We start from the raw sequence: 20,754 nt of genomic DNA on the forward strand, positions 1-20,754 counted from the left end.
TTTATATAAAAACATTAATATTTTTAAGAGTCTTAACCATTGACTTGCTAATACAAGTTATTCTAACTCTTTGGAATAAGTTCATGCAAATAATAAATATTTTCCTTAGTAATATTTCTGATTTGTTCTCATCCAAAATGTATTTGTTTGCTAACAATACTTCAAAGTTTTAGACATTGCTGATGCATCCAGACCAAACAGCAAAGTAGAGCATTTGGTGAGTCTAGGAAAAACAAAGGGAAGTTATATACATCCCACACAACATGTTCTCAAGGCAGTGGTGAAATTCACTTACCTTCCCTACCAGTTCGCCAATGTGTGCACGCCATGCACTCGCTCTGCTTGCTCATGCCATCGTCTGTGCATGCGCAAAGCCTTCTGTGCATACTCAGAGGCTTAAAATGTCGCAAAAAGTGATGTCATGACATCTGCATGGGGAGTGGAGCCTTGGGTTCACCCAAGCCAGATAGAACCAGCCAGATTTTACCCCGTCTCAAGGTTGAATACAACATTTTATTTTTCTTTGCTGGTCTTAGTTTCTAAACTTTTGGTCATCTTTAATGTCCTTTCTTGAACCTGTTCCAATTTTTCTCTGTACTTCTTAAAATGTAATATCCAAAACTACATATTATTCCAGTTGTGGTCTATGTCTTTTTTGCATGCATATCATTTATTTTGCATATTTGGTATATCGTTTCCTTTTCTTCTGGAACTTTATACATTCCCAGCATAACGATGTTCCAAAAATCTTTGAAAACATGGCTGTTCTTCAAAGCCTTGAGGTTGGGTGGCTTACATTTTAAAAAGCAAATAAAAATAAGGAAAAGAGCATAGATGTCCAGAAGAGGACAAAAACCAAAGAAAACAACAGAAAACAACTATTTGGGGCAGTGGTGAAATGTAAAATTTGTTACTACTGGTTCTATGGGCATGGCTTGCTGGGGGGTAATGTGACTGGGTGGGCGTGGCCAACTTTTTTTTTTTCTTTTAAAAGCATTTTTTCTACAACCTCTGCGGCTGAAAAAAATGCTTTAAAAATGCTTTTAAAAGGCTCTGACCCCAGCTGAGCCGCACGATCATCAGAGGCTTTTTTTGTTACATTAAAGGCATTTTTTCTACAACCTCTTCGGCCAAAGAGATTGTAGAAAAAATGCTTTTAAAAGCCTCTGATGATCCCAGCTGAGTTGCCTGATTGTCAGAGGCTGTTAAAAACATTTTTTTACAACCTCTTCGGCCAAAGAGGTTGTAGAAAAAATGGTTTTAAAAGCTAAAAAAAAAAAAAGTTGGCCACGCCCACCCAGTTACATTACCCCCACCCCCACCCCCACCAAGCCATGCCCACAGAACTGGTAGATACAAATTTTACCTTTCGCCACTGATCTGAAGGCGTGTGTAATTTTCTAATGTACAGAAGTTATAGTTAAATGTGTGGACTCTGGGTGTGTTTTTCCAAATGTAGTAAGTGAGGTTGAATTTGTATAGTTTTAGAAGAGCTCTGTGTGTGTGTGTGTGTGTGTGTGTGTGTGTGTATACAAACACATACACCATATATAGTAGTTAATGTATCTTTTTGTATGCCTATACACACTCTATACTATGTAATATGTATGTACACATATGGCATATATACATAGGATTAAATAGTATATTTTGGATGTTCAGTAGTAGTATATAAATAGACAGGGAAATTGTATCTCTTTGAGCGAGGAAAGACCAGGCACCCTAACCCTAACCCTTGACATGAGTGATGTCAAGTTGGCCACGCCCACCCAGTCACATGACAACCAAGCCATGCCCACCAAGCAAGCCACACCCACAGAACTGGTAGTAAATTTTTTTGAAACCCACTACTGCCTATTACCCATCGCACACTGGCAGGCAAAGCACCATGGCTTCTACCTGCCACCCAATTGGGTGGCGGCTTATTGTCTCATGCAGCCAAAAGTCTGGAACAAACAGTGTCTCGGACGAATGGACCAGGCTGAAGGGTGCAGGGTGGAGGGCCAGTGGCCCATTGGCAGTGGTGGGTTATTACCGGTTCTCCCCAGTTCAGGTGAGCCAGCAGTGGAGATGGTGAGGTGGGAGCGAATTGGTTCGCTCCGACTGTCAGTTGAGCCCTCCTGTGCTATACCTACCTATATTCATTCAGTTTTAGTCCAGCTGATAGGTGCAGCAGAGCGGATTGCCATGCTTCAGCTGTTATGAAATTCAATGCACTTGCGTGAAGTGATAACACCAGTTGAAACCCACCACTGCCCATTGGTCAGGGCGAATGACCACAGGAGGGCCAGTGGAGCCAGGAAAACTGGCTGTAAAAGGGCTGAGATGGGAGGCTGGAGTCAAAGGAGGTGCAGCCAAAGGTGGAAGCCTGAAGGTCCCATTCCCCAAAGAAAAGGGGGGTCAACTTATTTTCCAAAGCACCAGAAGGCAAGACAAGAAAGAATGGATGTAAACTAATCAAGAAGAGAAGCAACTTGGAATTAGGAGAAACTTCTTAATAGTAAGAACAATTAACCAGTGGAACAGCTTGCCTTTAGAAATTGTAGGTGCTTCATCACTGGAGGTTTTTAAGAAAAAACTGGACAGCCAGCTGTCTGACATGGTATAGGACAGTGATGGCGAACCTTTTTGGCATTGCGTGCCAAAAGTCTGAGTTGCGCTCCCGCGTGCCGGAACCCATAATGCAATGCACGCTCCCATTTATGCATGCGTGCATGACACCCCCCATGCTCCCTCTACACATGCGCCCACACTGAGCATGTGTGCCCCCCATGCGCCCCCCCCACTTTTTCCAAGTGGGCCGGCATACCTCTTACCAGAGGACAACTAGGTACTGGCCCGTTCCCTGGTGAGACAGCTGTTCCCCACCTGGCGCATGGCGCTGCCAAGATGGCGGGGCTGAGACTGCCCCCAGGAAGCTCCGAACGCGAGGCTTGCCTGGGCTCCTTCACACTGGGAGCTGCAGGTCGAGCAGGTGGTGGACGGGGACAGGCTGCATCTATCGCCACCTAAGTGGAAAGCCCAAAGATGCATATGCTGCCCTCAGCGCTTCCACGCCTTGCCTGTTTCCCCAGCTCCTCTTCTCTAAATGAGCACTCGGCAGCTGGGAAAAACAGGAGCCGCCACATTCACTCTGCCCCACAATTCTGCTCAGCTCAAGTTCATGGAAATCATGTGGTGGCCCTTGAAACTTTAGGAGGGAACTGGCTCCGAGATTGGGAGGCAGCCTTTCCCAGACCTCATTTTGACGTATGTGTCTGTTTCATAAACTTTTTCTTCAAGAAAGCGCTCTGTCAAAACGAACGCCTTTTCATTCTGTATCTCTTTCACTGCTCTGATTGATAACTGTTTCAGCACAGGGATTGCACAAGGAATAAAAGCTAGGCCCGCCACAATTCAACAAGAATAACATTTGTTTAATCCAGCCGGATCCAGGCAACCAAGAAAACCACCTGTCAGTTGTTTGTAACCTCTGACTTATCTTGGATGCCCTATCCTGCAATTCCTTGGCAATTTCTCTGACCACACCTGATTTATTCATATAGAAACAACAGTCTTCACATACCTCCTCTCTCTGCGGTTAGGAGGTCTAAGGCACGTTGATTTTGTAGGACCACTGCTGCCAATGAATCTATCTGGTCTTGGACTTGCACCAGGGTTCCAGCAATTTGGTTCAGGCTTTCTTGGAGCTCAAGAAATAATTGTTGAAATTGTATTACTGAGTGTGTCACTCTACCTACACCTGTTCCACTGCAGTTCCTATCCCCATGATTATTAATAGTGGGACTAGGATTGGTGCCTGTTTCTGAACATGCCCCATGAGAGGAACAGGTATGGTATGTTCTCCACGGACAACACCTATTTTAGGAAAAAGGTGTACTAGTGTGCATGTTCCAGTCCTATTTGTTGGCAAACATAAATATACATCCTTCCCTCAGAAGAAGAAAACTCCTCTTTCCCTTACACATACGCCTATGTTCATGGAGAAAGCATGGGTCCGATGGTTCTTTTCATTAGTCCAGACCCCCAAAGTCCCCACCACAAACATTCCAGCAAGCGGCCGTAATGGGACTTCTAGTGAATGGTCCTTTTACTTATCTCTGAGGATTGGACCTTCAAAAAGATACCGGGAGGTAATATTCCAGGGGGAAAGAAGACACATAAACCTGTGTTGAACCTAATGGAGAGCCAGATAGTGAAGCGAGGGGGCTGGAACAGACTGGGGCACCTTTCCTTGGATACATTCCAGGACCTCTTCCATCCTCCCCATCTTGTGATGATGGCAGTTGGTGGTGAGGAGAAAGTGAGTGGTGTGCAGAAGGAAAAAGATCTTTGGTTAGTTTTACATCCCTAAGGTTCATTTTAGGACCAAGGTACACTTCTGATGGACATTGTTCTTTTGTCAGGGATCCTATAGGCCTACCAGGTTTCTGATGTCTCTTTATACACAGGGAAGGTCACCCTATGATTTAACAAGGTTTCAACCCAATTCCAGTATCCCTGATATGCAATCTCCTCTTTTCAATTGTTGTAGGGGCCCATTCTCCTTTTCTATTCCCCCCTGTACCGGGATTGTTAAACTCTTGACCCCAGGTCTAGGAGTTGGTTTAGGTCTAAGGCTTTCCCCCACCTTCTAGTACCACGTTGTTGGCGGGAGTGGACTTGACCCAAAGTGTCTCCATTCAGTGTCCTGATGCTGCTAGGTCCCCTGGGATTCTTGACATCTTCAAATCCTTCCGCAGAGACAAGGGGGATTTCTTGAACACCCACAAGGCCTTAAGAGCGCAAGACCCATAGTTTACAAATTCACCACGTCAAGAAGAGGGTTAGGGATATGCGTAACTTGGGATAGGGCAATATCAATCGTATTAAAACAATACCAACAGAAGGGCTAAAGTAGCTGTTGCCCAGAGTCCCCCCACCCAATCTTCCTCTAGCATGAGTGTCTTTAAGTAGTGCACACTGGATTCTATTACAGTTAATGGATTTTACATTACAAACTACAGTCATGGAATGTTGTCTTCCTCTGTTCCAAGCTTCAGCCATGCGCTGGGAACCAGCTTCCGGGGTGGTTCAGCAAGGCTGACGATCACCACCGTGTGTTGAGAGTCTGTTGCCGGTAGGACTCAGCAGGGTGTATTCTTCTTGAACTTCAGCACCAATGGCCTGTCAGTTTTTGTTATCTGGTATGTGACCGGATCACTCTGGTCTGCAGGCTTCAGTCTCATCCAGTGGATCCAGGATCTTCCTTCTAAGGTCTTAAAAGCACAATTACAAAACCAATACATCTGGGAGAGTGCGCAAAAGGAATCTGATCAGTTGTAGTCCTCTTCAGTTGGGAAACAACATAGGCAACCACTCAATCCTAAGAAAGAAAAAAATACAAAAATAGTCCAGATGATGAAGAATGCTATTCCCACTGGTTACTGCCCACCAGTCCATTGGGTTCTTTGGATCGTCAACTTCAATGGATCTCCTTGGTGAGATTCCACCTTCCACTCCTTTGGGGCTGGCACGGGCCCTTTCACTTGGGGTTTAACTTTCTTCCAGCTCCGGATCAACATCCAATCATCGTGGTGGAATTTGTGGACTGGAAACTTCAAAGGTGGTGTTTGGGCTAATAGTCCTTGTTTCCTAAAAACTTTAAAATATCTGGACAGTTTATACACATATTGTTTCAATACTTTGTCTCTGGTTTCCAGGGAATCAATGTATATGCTTCCTGAAGTGAAAACTACTCCAAACAACAGTTCATATGATGATAATCTTTCTAGGTTGGGTATAATAAAACTCTTGACACCACTGTTGCTGTAGCATTACTGCAGGGAAAAGCTTCAACCCACCCTGTGAGGTGGTCCACTATGACCAATAAATATTTTACTCTCCCCACTTTTGGTAATTCTGTAAAATCGACCTGAATACATTGAAATGGTCTTAAAGCTGGTGGTCTCCCACCCATCTGTTGTTTCCTGACAGCTTGTTCATTCACCTTTTTACAAATCAAACATTTGTTTATAATTGATGTTACTAAAGGATATATCCCAATACAACCATAGCTTTTTAAAAGTTCATCTACAATAGCTTGAATTCCCCAATGACTCCACCCATATTTTTCCAAATGAATGCACTATCCCAAATGCATGTGGAATCTGCCTATTTTTCCTTCTAAGATGCATAGAGCAACCCCCCCTTTTTTTTATTTAAGTGCCGCCCTTCTCCGGAGACTCAGGGTTACAATGCGTTAAGCAATAGCCTTCATACTGTTGTATGTTTTACAAAGTCATCTTATTGCCCCCACAAACTGGGTCCTCAATTTACCTACCTTAGAAAGAATGGAAGGCTGAGTCAACCTTGAGCCTGGTGAGATTCGAACTTACTAATTACAGACAGCTGGAGTTAAATTACAATGCATTTGTCTACTGAGCTATCCAGGCTCCCTATCCATAGAGCTTAATTTAATGAATACAATTCAAAGGTTTGAGCAGACCAATTTCGAGGCAAACCCCTTGTTTCCAGGATCTCTTTAGGGTGTCCTTTTATAATAGCATATCCATTTTTCCATACTCCCTTCTCCACCCTAGAGGAACCATTTATACAAATTGCTTCTCCTTTCTCCAGGGGGTGTTCCTCCAAATCAGATCTTATTTTTGTATGTAAATCAATTACTTCAGTACAATAATGTTCAAATCCAAACTGATCCATTGATCTGGTGTTGGCTAAGAACTGTGCTTGATTCAAATTGTGATCTGTAGTTAAAATCACGTCTGTCTGCTGCATTAAAATTGTTTCATTTTTGTTTAGAATTCTGGAATCAGTTAACCACCGCCCCGCTTTTTGCTGAAGGATGGTTCTGACTTGATGTGGGGTGCTTACAATAAAGGCTCCCCCCAAAGGTCAATTTCCTACTTTCTGAGCCAACACCCCTTGTGCAATTCAATTTTCTGTGTTTACAAAGAGATTGAATAGCTTTTCCAAATTTGGTAAACTTAATACAGGAGCCTCAGTTAAAGCTTGTTTCAAATTTTCAAGGCTTCCTCTTTCGTGTCCCTCCCATTTCAAACTCCAAGGTCCAGATTCAATTAATTTTGCATAGAATTACCTTAATTCTTGCTTGTTTATAGATAGAGGCTGAGACCCCACCCCTTCTATTCTATCAGGAGTGATTTTCTTACTCCTGTTGGAAGGAAAAAGAAGCCTTTCCCTTTAAGGATTGTTGAAAGGCTGAGCTTCCCCTTCCTGAATTCAAAACTCCCGGCTGGGAGATTACTTTGAAATGATTGGAGGTTAGCTGCTTGAGAGTAGAATCAGTTTATTGTTTCTAGGAAGGCAGTCAAGAAACAAATACAAGCACAACGTTCCGAGGCTAGCCTGTCTTAACTGTAAGAGTAACCTTTTTTTTAATACTAAAACATCTTTTGATTTTCTATGTGACCCTTTAAGATCTTTTGATTTGGTGTGTGAATTCTTTTATTTGTGTGTGTGATTGTTTTATGGTGTTTAAATCCTGTTTTTGTTTGTGATTAGGTTCTTCTGTCCTGGATCTGGCAAATAAGTAATTGTTTTATAGTCCACTCTCTGTTTTTTCTAGCCCTTTGTAGTTGTTCGTTCCCTATAATTATTCAGTTTGCTATTTCTGTGTTTTAGTGAATCTCTCTCTTTTTTTTTCTCCTCATGTGTTTAAATTACTTTGGCTTGATTTCTTTTCCTTTTTGGGTGTTTGTTTTTCTTTCCTGTGTCCCGCATCTGTTTGGATGTTGCAGGCCCCTGTAATTCTCTTTCTTCCTTTGTTGTGGAAAATAAGGTGGCTTCAGCTTCTTAATGGCCCATTGGTAAAGGTGGGGGCTGAAACTCTGCCTGAGTTTCTGCTTATTTTCTTTAGGGAAATTTCCCTGCTCTTTTAATATTGAGCTTCTCATATCTTCCAACACTCCCTTCACTAATTAAGTGTATTCTAATGCTTTGTCCACTTAATCTGATCTCTGTCAATTAAAAACACCACTTCCTCTTCTTTGGATCGGGCAATCTTTAACGCTGTCTTCCCTGCCCATATCACTACTTCTTCCCATTATCACTGGGTTCCGCTCTCACATTCCTTTCTTCCTTCCCTGTCCAAAGGTTATACAACATCCATAACCTTCCAAAAACACATCACATATCTTCTCCCTTCCATCAATTCTACTTTCTCTAACTCCTTCTTCTTATAAAACATTCAATTCCTCCTATCACTGCCCTCCTGATTTCCAAGTCAGCACAAGACTGTGCAGACCCACTTAAAGGCAACTTCCTGGCTTTCACTAAAACTTCCTCTCACTCTTCTACTATTGTAACCCATCTCTGTAACAAATTCTTAAAGGGCAACCACTTATGCTGCTAACAAACAAACAAGCAAACAAACAAATCTGAAATATATTTGGATCAAACTTTAGCATCAGTTCTCTGCCTTTAGTAAAATGCAAGTCAGATTCAAAAAAATCTTACAAAATCATTTCTTTTATATAGGTTTAATTAAGCGTTTTAAACCTCAAAAATTTCCAGAAAAAATAAAATCAAAATTGTATTCAGAGCAGAAAAGCTTTCATATGCAAATTAAAGGGACCGAAACAGCTGCATGAGCCGATCACCCACTCCCCCTCCTTTCTCAGGCTTATTCAGCAGAGAGAGAGAGACAGATGATGAAAAGCCCAGGAGCCCACCCTTTTCCTGCTTCTCTCCTCCAAAGGAAGGGGGGGGAGGGAGAGAAAAAAAATGTTTTACAGCAAGCAGACAAGCCTCACTCCCCTTCACTCAGCATTCTTCCAACAAAGCAACATTTTTTGCATTTCTCTAGTCTCCCACATCCTCACAGTCATTTTCCACAAATTTCTACTTACTTCACAATAGCAACAACAAAACCTTGCAACTTACAGTTTCTTTATATGAAAGGGAATCAAAGTACATTCACACCAACTTTTACTCTCAACACACTCACATTCGCGCTGCAATCAAACTGCTTGCGTACACCAATCTCACATGCAAAAATCCCACTTCATGCAAACCAATCATTACAATTATTTCAGTGAGCTTTTTCACAAGCCACTATTATTAGAGGATTTCATCTTCCCTGCAGGTTTGGAAATAATTACATACATACACATGCACACATATCATCAAACATTTCCAGACCTGTGGAGGTTGTTTTCTTTGTTTTAATTTTAACAGAAATCACACCAAATTGATCAAGTCAAATTATCTGAGTCTTCCCATTTAGACAGGCTTTACCTTTTTACTGCCTGCTAAACCCCGGGTGGGAAGAACAGTAAACAATTTCTTCTTAATTCTTAGTTCTTTCAGAGTTCTCTGGCTTTTTAAGAATGGTCACACACATTTTTTTTTAACTTTTATTGCATAAGGTTTTCTTTCTCCCCTTTCTTTAGTACCACCCATCCTAACAATACTACCCCTGGCTCACGATGCTGGACGTTCCGACAGTCGTCAATGAGAACTGCAAGGGTTTAACCATCCACACAAAACTTAATTCCACAATACTTAATTCCTTAATTCCAATACTTAAATACTTAATTCCAGAGACTTTAGGACGACGCCTTGTCTCCTAGGGGGCTGATCAGGCCCCCTCTTCCACCACTAAATTGGTGGGTACTTCTTAAGAGAGAGACTTGAACTCCCTGACTTATACTTACCTGTTTTCCTTCTTTTTCTTTTTCTTTTTCTTTTTCTTTTTCTTTTTCTTTCTTTCTTTCTTTTTTTTTTTTTTGTTGAGGTCTCTGTGTCTGGCTAACCTTTGAGGATCCTTGACTAGTCTGTTTGCCAGCGATTTCACGGCACCCCCCCACCGAAAGATTCCGTGGACTTCAAAGGAGTCCTAATGGCCGGCCAGTGGATTTTCCTTGGGGAGGCGTTGGTTCCCGCTGGGGCAGGCTGTCTGGCAGAACAAAAGTTCTTTGTTCCTTAGTCCCATCTGGGGTGCCATAAATGTTGTGGAAAGGAAGGACCAAGCAACATTCCTAGGTCAGCCAGAGACAGTTTTATTGCGCAAGGTTCAGAGCCAGTTTTGTGCCTGGAGCTTTTAACAAGGGATGAACCCTGATACAACTGGTTTTATACATTTCTAAGACAAAGGATTCAGTGAGATTATACATTTTCCATATATGGTTAATCATGAGATCATACATCCAATTTTCGCTATATGGTTACATACACTGGATAATAAGTTTATCTAATTACTTAAAGCATTAATTTTAGTTTACAAAATTATCTTAGCCACACAACTTTTCCTTAAGTGCTCGGAGTTGCTAATGGGAGAGTTACTACTGTCCTTGGGTAAGTTTATTGGATTAAGTAATTCTTTGTAACATATAGGTCTTTGTGTCATTCATAGTGAGGTCACTCAGATGTTTTCCATATGGCAGTCCTTTTGTGACATCTAGGTCTCAGAAGATATATTACCACTTAATGGGGTTTAACTGTTTGTTAATGTAATTTCCAACAAGCACTTTCCTCTTTTATAATAATGTGAATAGAGAGGTTCTCTCAGAGTTCATGGATTTGATTTTATGTATCTGACTTTGGTATGATTATTTCTTTTACTCACATTATTTCTTATTTGCTATATTTACCTCACCCTATATTTACCTTATTTGCTATATTTATCTCCAAAGTTCCTCCCCCATCGAATCATAGCTTTCTCCTGCCTTCCACGATCTCCAAAGTTCCTCCCCCATCGAATCATAGCTTTCTCCTGCCTTCCACGATCTCCAAAGTTCCTCCCCCATCGAATCATAGCTTTCTTCTGCCTTCCACGATCTCCAAAGTCCCCCCATCGAATCATAGCTTTCTTCTGCCTTCCACGATCTCCAAAGTCCCCCGCATCGAATCATAGCTTTCTTCTGCCTTCCACAATCTCCAAAGTTCCTCCCCCATTGAATCAAAGCTTTTTTCTGCCTTCCACGATCTCCAAAGTTCCTCCCCCATTGACTGCCTCCTGCCTTCCAGTACTCCTAGATCTATGCAGTTTCTCCCCCCCATCGTGTGTTAGCTTTCTCTTGCTTTCCTGCCACTGAGAGGCATCTGCAGAGGGTTGAACCTGCAGAGATCAGGGAACGCTCTGCCTCCGTGCATGCGCAGCAGAGACTGGAAGACCATCTGGCTGATGGGAGGTGCGCGCATGTGCGGTGGACCTGGGCTGGGGCGACGGCTGGCGTGCCGGCAGAAAGGGCTCTGCGTGCCACCTGTGGCATGTGTGCCATAGGTTCGCCATCACGGGTATAGGACCATGGCGAACCTTTTCTGGAACGAGTGCCGAATGTGCATGCGTGCGAATGCGCATGTGCACACTTGAACCCCCAAAATGCAATGTGTGCACAGCTCCTGTTCCTGCACTTCAACCCCCACATGCGCACATGACCCCCTGAATGTGCCCCCCCCCACACATGCGTACACAGCCTGCCGGAAGCACTCCATCCCCGTGAATGCGATATGCCCCCCACATGCGCCCCAGCCTCCCCCGCACATGCACATGCCCCCGCATGCGCTCTGGCCCCCACACATGTGCACACAGCCCCCTGCATGCACCCCAGCCCCCCGCACATGCGCGCATGCCCCTACACACGCTCTGGCCCCCACGCATGCGCCCACACCCTGCACATGGGGCCCTGCACATGCCCTGCCCACCATGCATGTGCAAGTGGGCCCCCCACATGGATCCCACCCCCATATGTGTGTGGCAGAGACCTGACCACCAGCTGGCTGGTGGGAGGTGTATGCGTATGTGCCGGCTGAGCTGAACTGGGGCGACGGCTCGCATGACCACAGAGAGGGCGCTGCATGCCACCTCTGCCATGCGTCCCATAGATTCACTATCACGGGTATAGGGTCTCCTGCTTGACCAAGGGGTTGAACTAGAAGACCTCCAAGGTTCCTTCCAGCTCTATTCTGATTGATCCCTACAGTAGCCCAAAGTGGCAAATAGGAGCTAGGGGCTTCCCAGTTCTGACTCTGTAATCAGTTCCAAGGTCAGTTAACCAGGGTGAAATATATTCAGGACAAAATATATGTGGGGAGAAGAAAGAATACACTACAGGTAATCCCCAGGTTATGAGCGATCCCTTAGCAAATGTTCGAAGTTACGCCCCCTAGCATTTCCGAACAAGGCCCGAAACCACGAATTTTGCAGCACAATCTTGCCCTTATGAACAACCGCAGATGCTCTGCAACATTCGCTTGGCCCATTGCTGGCCGAAATGGAGCTTCTGAGGGGAGGAGCCACCTCTCAGAAGCCCCATTCAGTGGTCCAGGGCCTCCCGAGACCCATTGCAGGCCCAAATGAGTCCCCCAGCCTGTTACAGTAAGGTGACCAGACGTCCCGCTTTTGGCGGGACAGTCCCGCTTTTGAACAATTTGTCCCGCGTCCCGCAGCGTTGTAAAAAAGTCCCGATTTTTGGAAAGAATGCACGGTGCAGTGGTGGGTTGCTCCCGGTTGCCTCCTGAGTCCCTACAGCTGATCAGTGTTAAAAGAAAACAAATGAGTAGATCGATGCCTGCAAAAATAGAAAAAAACAGCCCCTTAAAGCTTCAGCATAGTTAATTAGCACAAGTTGATTACATCGGCTTCCCGACTCTCAGCTGATTTGCACTCAGCTGTTTTGCTCAGGGCTCTTTAGTTGCTAGTTGCAGAGTGCTGGAGATTTTTTCCCCCTAATTATGCTTTAAAAGCAAAACTGAAAGTAAAGCAGGGTCTTTGTTCCAACGTGGCAAAATGAGGCAGAGAGAGATTTCTTTTTCTTTTTCCTCACCAAAAAAGGTAGGTGCAAAACTGCAAACAATGGGAAATTTAGGGCAAAAGAGGAGGGTTCAAGATTTTAAAACACAAAAGAAAAAAAGCTCTATTTAACTAGGGAATTGTAATAATTGAGATACTATTAATTGTATATTGTGTTGAAAGCAGAAATGGTTAAGTTGTGGTTTGGAGGAATATATGGGGGAAATTATTTGGTTTATTATTATTGGTAAATATAATTAATTGATTTGTAAGATTGGATTGTATGGAAATAATTGGAATATTCATGTTCATATTGATTAATATACAAAAAAGATAGTTATATAACTAATTGATTTATATTAAAATGTTGAGTTTGTATTAAACAACTGTATTACATAATTACATAATTAACCAATGTGAGGATGGATATAAAAATAGATGACAATGGGAAGGGGTATAATATAGAATAGAAGGGAAAAATTGAATTTGATTAAGATTAGAGATGAGGATGAAGGGTAATATTGGTTTTTAAAAAAGATAGATGAGGAATAAATATGGCAAAAAGGAAATATAGAAATTGTAAATTTAATTGAAATGACTAAACACTGTTTAAATTTGTGAACCGACCAAATGCTCTGTTCAAAGAAAATACATTGTATGTTTGTATGTGTGTTTCTAATTATTGCTATTTATTCATATTTGTTCTCTTTTATTCTTTAAAGTTTAACAATTCATTCTTTATCTTAGTATCTTTATATTTGTTTGAGGTTGGTTTTCTTCCCTTTCATCTTTTTTTTTTGTACAGCAATCTTTCTCCTCAAACCTACCACCTCTCTCTTTTCTTTCCTTCTTACTTTCTCTTCCCCCCCTCTTCTTCTCCTCCCTACTTCCTCTTCCTTTATCCTTCTCCTCCTCTCTTCCTCCCTCTCTTACCCTCACTCCTACTCTAATTTCCCTTCCCTTCCTTCATCCCTCTCTATTGCTGTATCCTTTTGTGCATATGGACTACTCGGAGGGCTGAAAAAGTTATTTTTGACTGGTCTGGTCCTCACACTTTTGACCAGTCCTCAAACTTACGACTGTCCTCACATTTTACATTTTTGCCCTATCTTGTCATCATGGTGAAGAGAAGCAATTGTGAAATGAGTGACATGGTTGTTAAGAATGCTGCACGGGCATAAATGTGAGGATGGTCATAAGTATGAGGACCAGTCAAAAGTGCGAGGACCTGTCAGAAATGACTTTTTTCAGCCCTCTGGGTAGTCCTTTTGTGCATATGGACTACTCAGAGGGCTGAAAAAGTTATTTTTGACTGGTCCTCGCACTTTTGACCAGTCCTCAAACTTATGACTGTCCTCACATTTTACGTTTTTTGCCCTATCTTATCACCATGATGAAGAGAAGCAGTTGTGAAATGAGTGACATGGTTGTTAAGAATGCTGCACGGGCATAAATGTGAGGATGGTCATAAGTGTGAGGACCAGTCAAAAGTGCGAGGACCTGTCAGAAATGACTTTTTTCTATACACATAGCCATGGCCACCCGGTCACATGACCAGCTAGCCACGCCCACCCAATCATATGACCTCCAAGCCACGCCCACAAAATGGTGGGTGTCCCACTTTACCAATGTTAAAATCTGGTCACCTTATGTTACAGGCTGAAATGAAGCTTCTGCGGGAGGCCCATGGAGGGCCGAACAGAGCCTCAGAGGGTTGGATCCGACCCCCAGAGACTCAGATCCAGCCCCCAGAGGCTCCATTTCAGATTGTAATGAGTCAGGGGAGGCCCGCGGAGGGCCAGATCCAGGTCCCAGAGACTCCATTTCAGTCTACAACAGGCTTGGGGAGGTCTCTTGAGGCCTGAACTGGGTGCACAAGGCTGGAGAAGAGACTGATTTCTAGATCTTCACAAGGTAAGTTACCCGGTGTGGCAGGTTTTGGGGGAGAGCAATTTGGACCGGGATGAGATATTTCAGTGGGTCTGGCCTTGGGTGGTGTTAGGCAGGTGGCCTGTTCCATCAGTAGGTCCCCCCACATGGCTTTCCCCACCCTGAAATACCTCATGTGCACTTAATGAGCCTTGTATTCGATTAGCAAATGCATGGGTAAAAGGAAGGAGTGATCTTGTTCAAGGTACAAGATTACTCCCATGAATCCCCAGGTTACAAATGGAATGAAGCCTGCCCATTCCATTCATAACTCAAGGACTACCTGTACTATAAAACTGTAACCACTAAAGATAGCTTTAACCAGTTTCAGTTGCAGGTTATGGATGAGATTAAAGTAAAGTTGTGGAGAACTTCTCAGCTGTCAGTTCCTATTGTTGTTCTTCAAGGTGTGTTGAATATGTTCACTGCCTTAAATTATTTGTAAAATTAATATAAGTGGAATATAAATAAACAAATAAGCAAAATCATTTTGATGTATTATATTGAAATGATGGTTGTAGTTCTTTTCTACTTGTAAATTTTATATGACCCAAGAAGTATCTGGTCAATACCTTTTAATATATGGATGGCACAAAACCAGGAGATATTTTATTTATTCATTTAAAGAATTTATATGCCTATGTATCTTGCACACTGATTCTTGGTGGCTCACAACAGCCAATTAAACAATATTAAAAAGGAGTATCTCCTTCTCACAAGATACCAGGGGGACATGATAGCAGTATTCCAGCATTTGAGAGGCTGCTACAAAGAGGAGGGGATCAATTTATTTTTGAAAGCACTAAAGGGTAGGACAAGAAACAATGGCTGGAAACTAATCAAGGAGAGAAGCAATCTGGAATTAAAGAAAAACTTCCTAACAGTGAGAACAATTAACCAATGGAACAGCTTGCCTTCAGAAGTTGTAGGTGATTCATTACTGGAGGTTTTTAAGAAGAGACTGGAAAGTCTAGGGTCTCCATCCTGCTTGAGCAGATGGCTGGACTAGAAGACCTCCAAGGTCCCTTCCAGTTCCATTCTAATTCTGATTCATGTTTGTGCATTCAGAGTTGCTCATGATTTGCTTTAGCTGAAGAGTTAAATTGTTTTTAGATTGATTGATTTAATTAATATAAAAGCTGCTTGACCCCAAATCAAGGATGAAATGCTCCCAGTTCGGACCAGATTATCAGATCTGGTAGCAATGGCGGCAGGTGGTTGAGAGAACCAGTAGCAAAAATCCCCCCCCCCCACCATGCCCAGCTGAACCACGTGATCATCAGAGGCTTTCTTTTTTACTTTTAAAAGCATTTTTTCTAAAACCTCTTTGGCCGAAGAGGTTGTAGAAAAAATGCTTTTAAAGTAAAAAAAAAAAGCGCCTCTGATGATCGTGCGGCTCAGCTGGGATTGTCAGAGCCTTTTAAAAGCATTTTTTTAAAAGCATTTTTTTCGGCTGCAGAGGTTGTAGAAAAAATGCTTTTAAAAGTAAAAAAAAAAAAAGTTGGTCACGCCCATCCAGTCACATTACCCCCCAGCAAGCCACTCCCACAGAACCAGTAGTAACAAATTTTACATTTCACCACTGCCCCGAATAGTTGTTCTCTGTTATTTTCTTGATGAGCCGCGGGATCGTCAGAGGTTTTTTTTTTTTTTACTTTTAAAAGCATTTTTTCGGCCAAAGAGATTGTAGAAAAAATGCTTTTAAAAATAAAAAAAAGCCTCTGATGATTGTGTGGCTCAGCTGGGCATAGGGGGTGGGGCAGGGATGTTTGCTACTGGTTCTCCAAACCACCACCTGCCATTGTTACCAGATTGGGAGTTCCGGTCCGAACCGGGAGCATTTCACCCCTGCTTCAGATCAGTGGTGGGTTTCTACCGGTTCACACCGGTTCACAAGAATCAGTAGCGGTAATTTGGCCTGGATCACTGAACTGGTAACGACTGCTGGCTGGCCGTGACCCCAAACTGGTTGGCCAGTTGCTCTCACTCACCCTGCCCGCCCGAAGCTCACTTGCCCTGTCCCCGCTCACCCCGCCCAGTCACTCCTTACTTCTACTGTGTCGGTCCTCACTTGCAGCTTGCCTGCCTGAAGCGCTGTGCCCCAGCTGAGCGGCCCTGATCTGCCTGCCAGGTAAGCCTGTGAGTTGCGGTCTAGCTAGCTGCCCCTGCCTCCCCCACCGTCCCAGCTGGCCTCCCCTGTGGCCCTGCCATGCTTCCCTGCTTTCCACATGGTGGTCCCCATGGACAGGCCCGCTTGCAAAGGCTTCCCTTACTCCTTTCCCCATGGCCCGCAGCCCGGCAGCCCTGACATGCTTTTTACACAGCCTTCCTGGTGTCTCCATGGCCAGCTTGTGGAGGCAGGCAAGTGGGCCTGGCCACGGGGACTGCTGGGAAGGCTGCGTGGAAGGCAGGCAAGCATGTCGGGGCCACCCGGCCATGGGGAAGGGAACTATCAGCCTACTCCCTTTCCCATGGCCCTGCCATGCTTGCCTGCCTTTCACGTGGCGTTCCCGGCAACTCCCCACACCCTTGCCTTCCGAGGTCAGGTCACACATCCAGTCCATGATGGGAGACGCCCTGCTTCTGGCCTGGCCCAGCCAGTGGGTAGGCGAGCAACCCTTTGGGGTAACGCAGCCACTGCACTGGGATTGAGTGGGGCAGTGGTGACAGTGCTTTGGGAGGGCAGGTGGATGTCTTGGGCTGCTGCACATGTGCACCACATGTGAAGGGAGGCAGACCCTGCACCTCTGAGGAAAAGAGGAGGTGCTGGTGATCAACTTTAAGAGCACCAAGAAGCCGAGAGCAAAAGTAGCAGCAGTGGGGGCGGCAGAGGCGTGTGTGTGTGTATCCCCCTTCACAAGGACTCGGAGGCAAACCCCACACCTCTGAGGAAAAGAGGAGGTGGCAAAGCCCTGGCTGTCACCTCAGAGGGGACTGCGGGGACACACACACACACATGCCCCTGTCACCCTTGCTGCCGCTACTTTTGCTCTTGGCTTCTCGGTGCTCTTAAAATCGATTGCCAGTGCCTCGTTTCTTCATAGGTGCGGTGTCTGCCTGCCTTCACACTCCTTGTGGAGGGACACACACACATGCCCCTGTTGCCCCTGCTGCCACTACTTTTGTTCTCAGCTTCTCAGCGCTCTTCAAGTTGCTCTTGAAGAACTGGAAGACATTTCCTTAGATTGCCACCAAACCCATTGTTGGGAGAGGTGTAGGCTAGCCCCTGAATATATGAGAAGTCTTGGGCAAAGTTCTTCAATGTTCGGCCAAGTCTTCTCGGCCTTAACGTGTGTGAACAAACACGCACACCATGAGGTGTGTGCGCTATGAGGTGTGTGTGCATGTTTGCTCTGTGATACGAGGCCGAGAAGGAGATGACTCCCCATGGGGCCTTGGAAAAGTGCAGACTTTCTGGATGGGACTTACAGGAGTCTGATTCCCAAAGTGCAGTGATGTGAAACTCTCTCCCAGACAAGAGTAGCAGGGGGGAGAAGCAGCAGCTGCTGACCTGGAGAGCACATGATGGAGCCCTCCACGTGTTCTCTGGTGACCTGTTTTCTCTCTCCCACTCTCTTGCTGGGAGAGAGAGAGAGTTTTTCGCAGCACTGCACTTTGGGTCCTGGAAAGTCTGGAAAGTCTGGAAAGCACTGCACCAGAAACAGGATTCAAATCCTTATGGGACTTACACTTACAGGACCCAAAGCACTGTGCTATGAAAGACGCTCCCCCAGCAAGGGAGCGGGGGAGATAAAACAGGTCACCGGAGTAAAACGCTCCATTTGATCAGCAGTTGCTTCTTCTCTCCACCACTCTCTTGCTGGGGGAGTGTCTTTCACAGCATCACACTTTGGGGACCCATTTGGAAAGCCAGGCACAGAGAAACAGACAGGTTGAAGTACGGTACTTTCAGCCAGCCGTCACTACCGGTTCGGCAACCCAGGCCAAATTACCGCTACCAGTTCTCCCGAACTGGTGTGAACCAGTAGAAACCCACCACTGGCAATAGGCAGGGGCAGAGCTTCACAGCCTCAGGCACAGAAGAAAGCAGCTTCTGGCATTGATTGGGGGGGGGCATGGCAGCCGAACAGCAGAGGCTCATGGCCTCAGGTGCGGGGGGAAAGTGTCTGCAAAAAAACCCACCCAGCTCCAAGGATCCCACAGTTCAGAGCACCAAGGAGCACCACAGTTCAACCCTTCCTACAAAGATTCTGTTCTGTTCAAACCTAAGAATGTTTTCTAAAAAAATAGAAGTGGTTTGTTTAATTATGGCTTAGCCTGCTGTCTGAACGCAATCATTGTGGTAACTTCAGTAACCATGGTGAAGCCAAAAATAGTTTGACTTGATGTGTGAGTCCTGAGGCATAATTTTTTTTTTTAAAGATGTCTTCTAATTCTTAGGGACTAGCATCATTCTTTCTTACTTCTGATCCTTGGGGAGACATCTGACATGGCTGGTCTTGGGATACATGTAGTCCTTGATTTACAACCATACATTTAGTGACTGTTCAAAGTTACAATGACACTGACAAAAGGGACTTAGGACTGTTTTTCACACTTACGACCATTGCAGCATCCCCGCAGTCACATGATCAAAATTCGGATGCTTGGCAGCTGACTTGTATTTATGACGGTTGCAGTGTCCCAGGATCCCCTTTTACAACCTTCTGATGAACAAAATCAATGGGGAAGCCAGATTCAGTGATTCCACTGAACAGCTGCAGTGATTCACTTAATGATGGTGGCCAGAAAGGTCATAAAATGGGGCAAAACTCACTTAACAACCAGCAACCTTTACGATTCCAGCAATTCACTTAACGGTGACTGTAAGGGCAATCGTAGAATAGGGCAAAACTGATTTAACAACCAACAACCTTAACAACTGCACTGATTCACTTAACAACAGGGGCCAGAAAGGTCATACAATGGAGCCAAACTCATTTAACCAAGAACAATATTCACAACTGCAGTGACTTCCCTGTTCCCTGTGAAATCTGCAGGAATTCCAAACTTCCTGATCCAAAAGTTTGTAACAGGCCAAGATTAATTGTTTAAATGCAAACCCTGATTTGCTTGGAGGGTGCTAACCCCCCCCCCTTTCTTTGGCCCCGGGTTCAGTTGAAAGCTTGTTTGCAACTGACGTGGAATCTGGCACAAAGTTGCCTTTCGAATTTGAGGCATGCATTTGGAAAGAACGCATAGGCTCATCTGGGCTGTGGAATGTAGTCGGAGGGGAAAGGGAAGGGGAGGAGGGAGCCACCTGGATTAACCTGTGCTAAACTGGGATGAAAATGACGATTTATGTAGGATCCAAGGATTTATTTATTTATTTATTTATTTATTTATTTATTTATTTATTTATTTATTTATTTATTTATTTATCAAATTTCTATACCGCCCTACTCCCGGAGGACTCAGGGCGGTGAACAGCCAAGATAAAATACAGATAATACAAATATTAAAAGTCCCTTAAAATTATTAAATATTTTGGCTGAAACACAGATTAAAACACCCAATTTATACAATCAAATGAATTAAAAATTTAAAAGAGGAGAGTTAGGCCAGGCCAGCCTGCTGAAATAAAAAAGTTTTGAGAGCACAACGAAACGTGCGCAAGTCCGGGATCCTCCGTATCTCTGGGGGGAGCTCGTTCCAGATGGTAGATGCCCCCACAGAGAAGGCTCTCCCCCTGGGGGCTGCCAGTCGACACTGTTTGGCCAACGGCACCCTGAGAAGCCCCTCTCTATGGGAGCGTACTGGTCAGTGAGAGGCTATTGGTAGCAGAAGGCGGTCTTGTAAATACCCCGGTCCGATGCCATGGAGCGCTCTAAAGGTGGTAACCAAAACCTTGAAGTGCAGGATACCTGCTTGGAAGAAATTTCAGATAGTCCTCAATTTACAACTGCAACAGAACCCCAAATTTATGTTGCTAAAGGTTCTATCAGGCAGAAAATTTATTTCTTTTTCAGCTACTCCTTGACTTACAACCACAGTTGAGCCCAACATTTCTGTCTCTAAGCAAGACACTTATTAAATGAGTTTGGCCCCATGTTATGATCTTTCTTGCCGCA

Source organism: Pituophis catenifer, unplaced genomic scaffold, assembly GCF_029215685.1.
Source record: "Pituophis catenifer annectens isolate HBS135680 unplaced genomic scaffold, rPitCat1.0.hap2 SCAF_1, whole genome shotgun sequence".
Lineage (NCBI taxonomy): Eukaryota > Metazoa > Chordata > Lepidosauria > Squamata > Colubridae > Pituophis > Pituophis catenifer.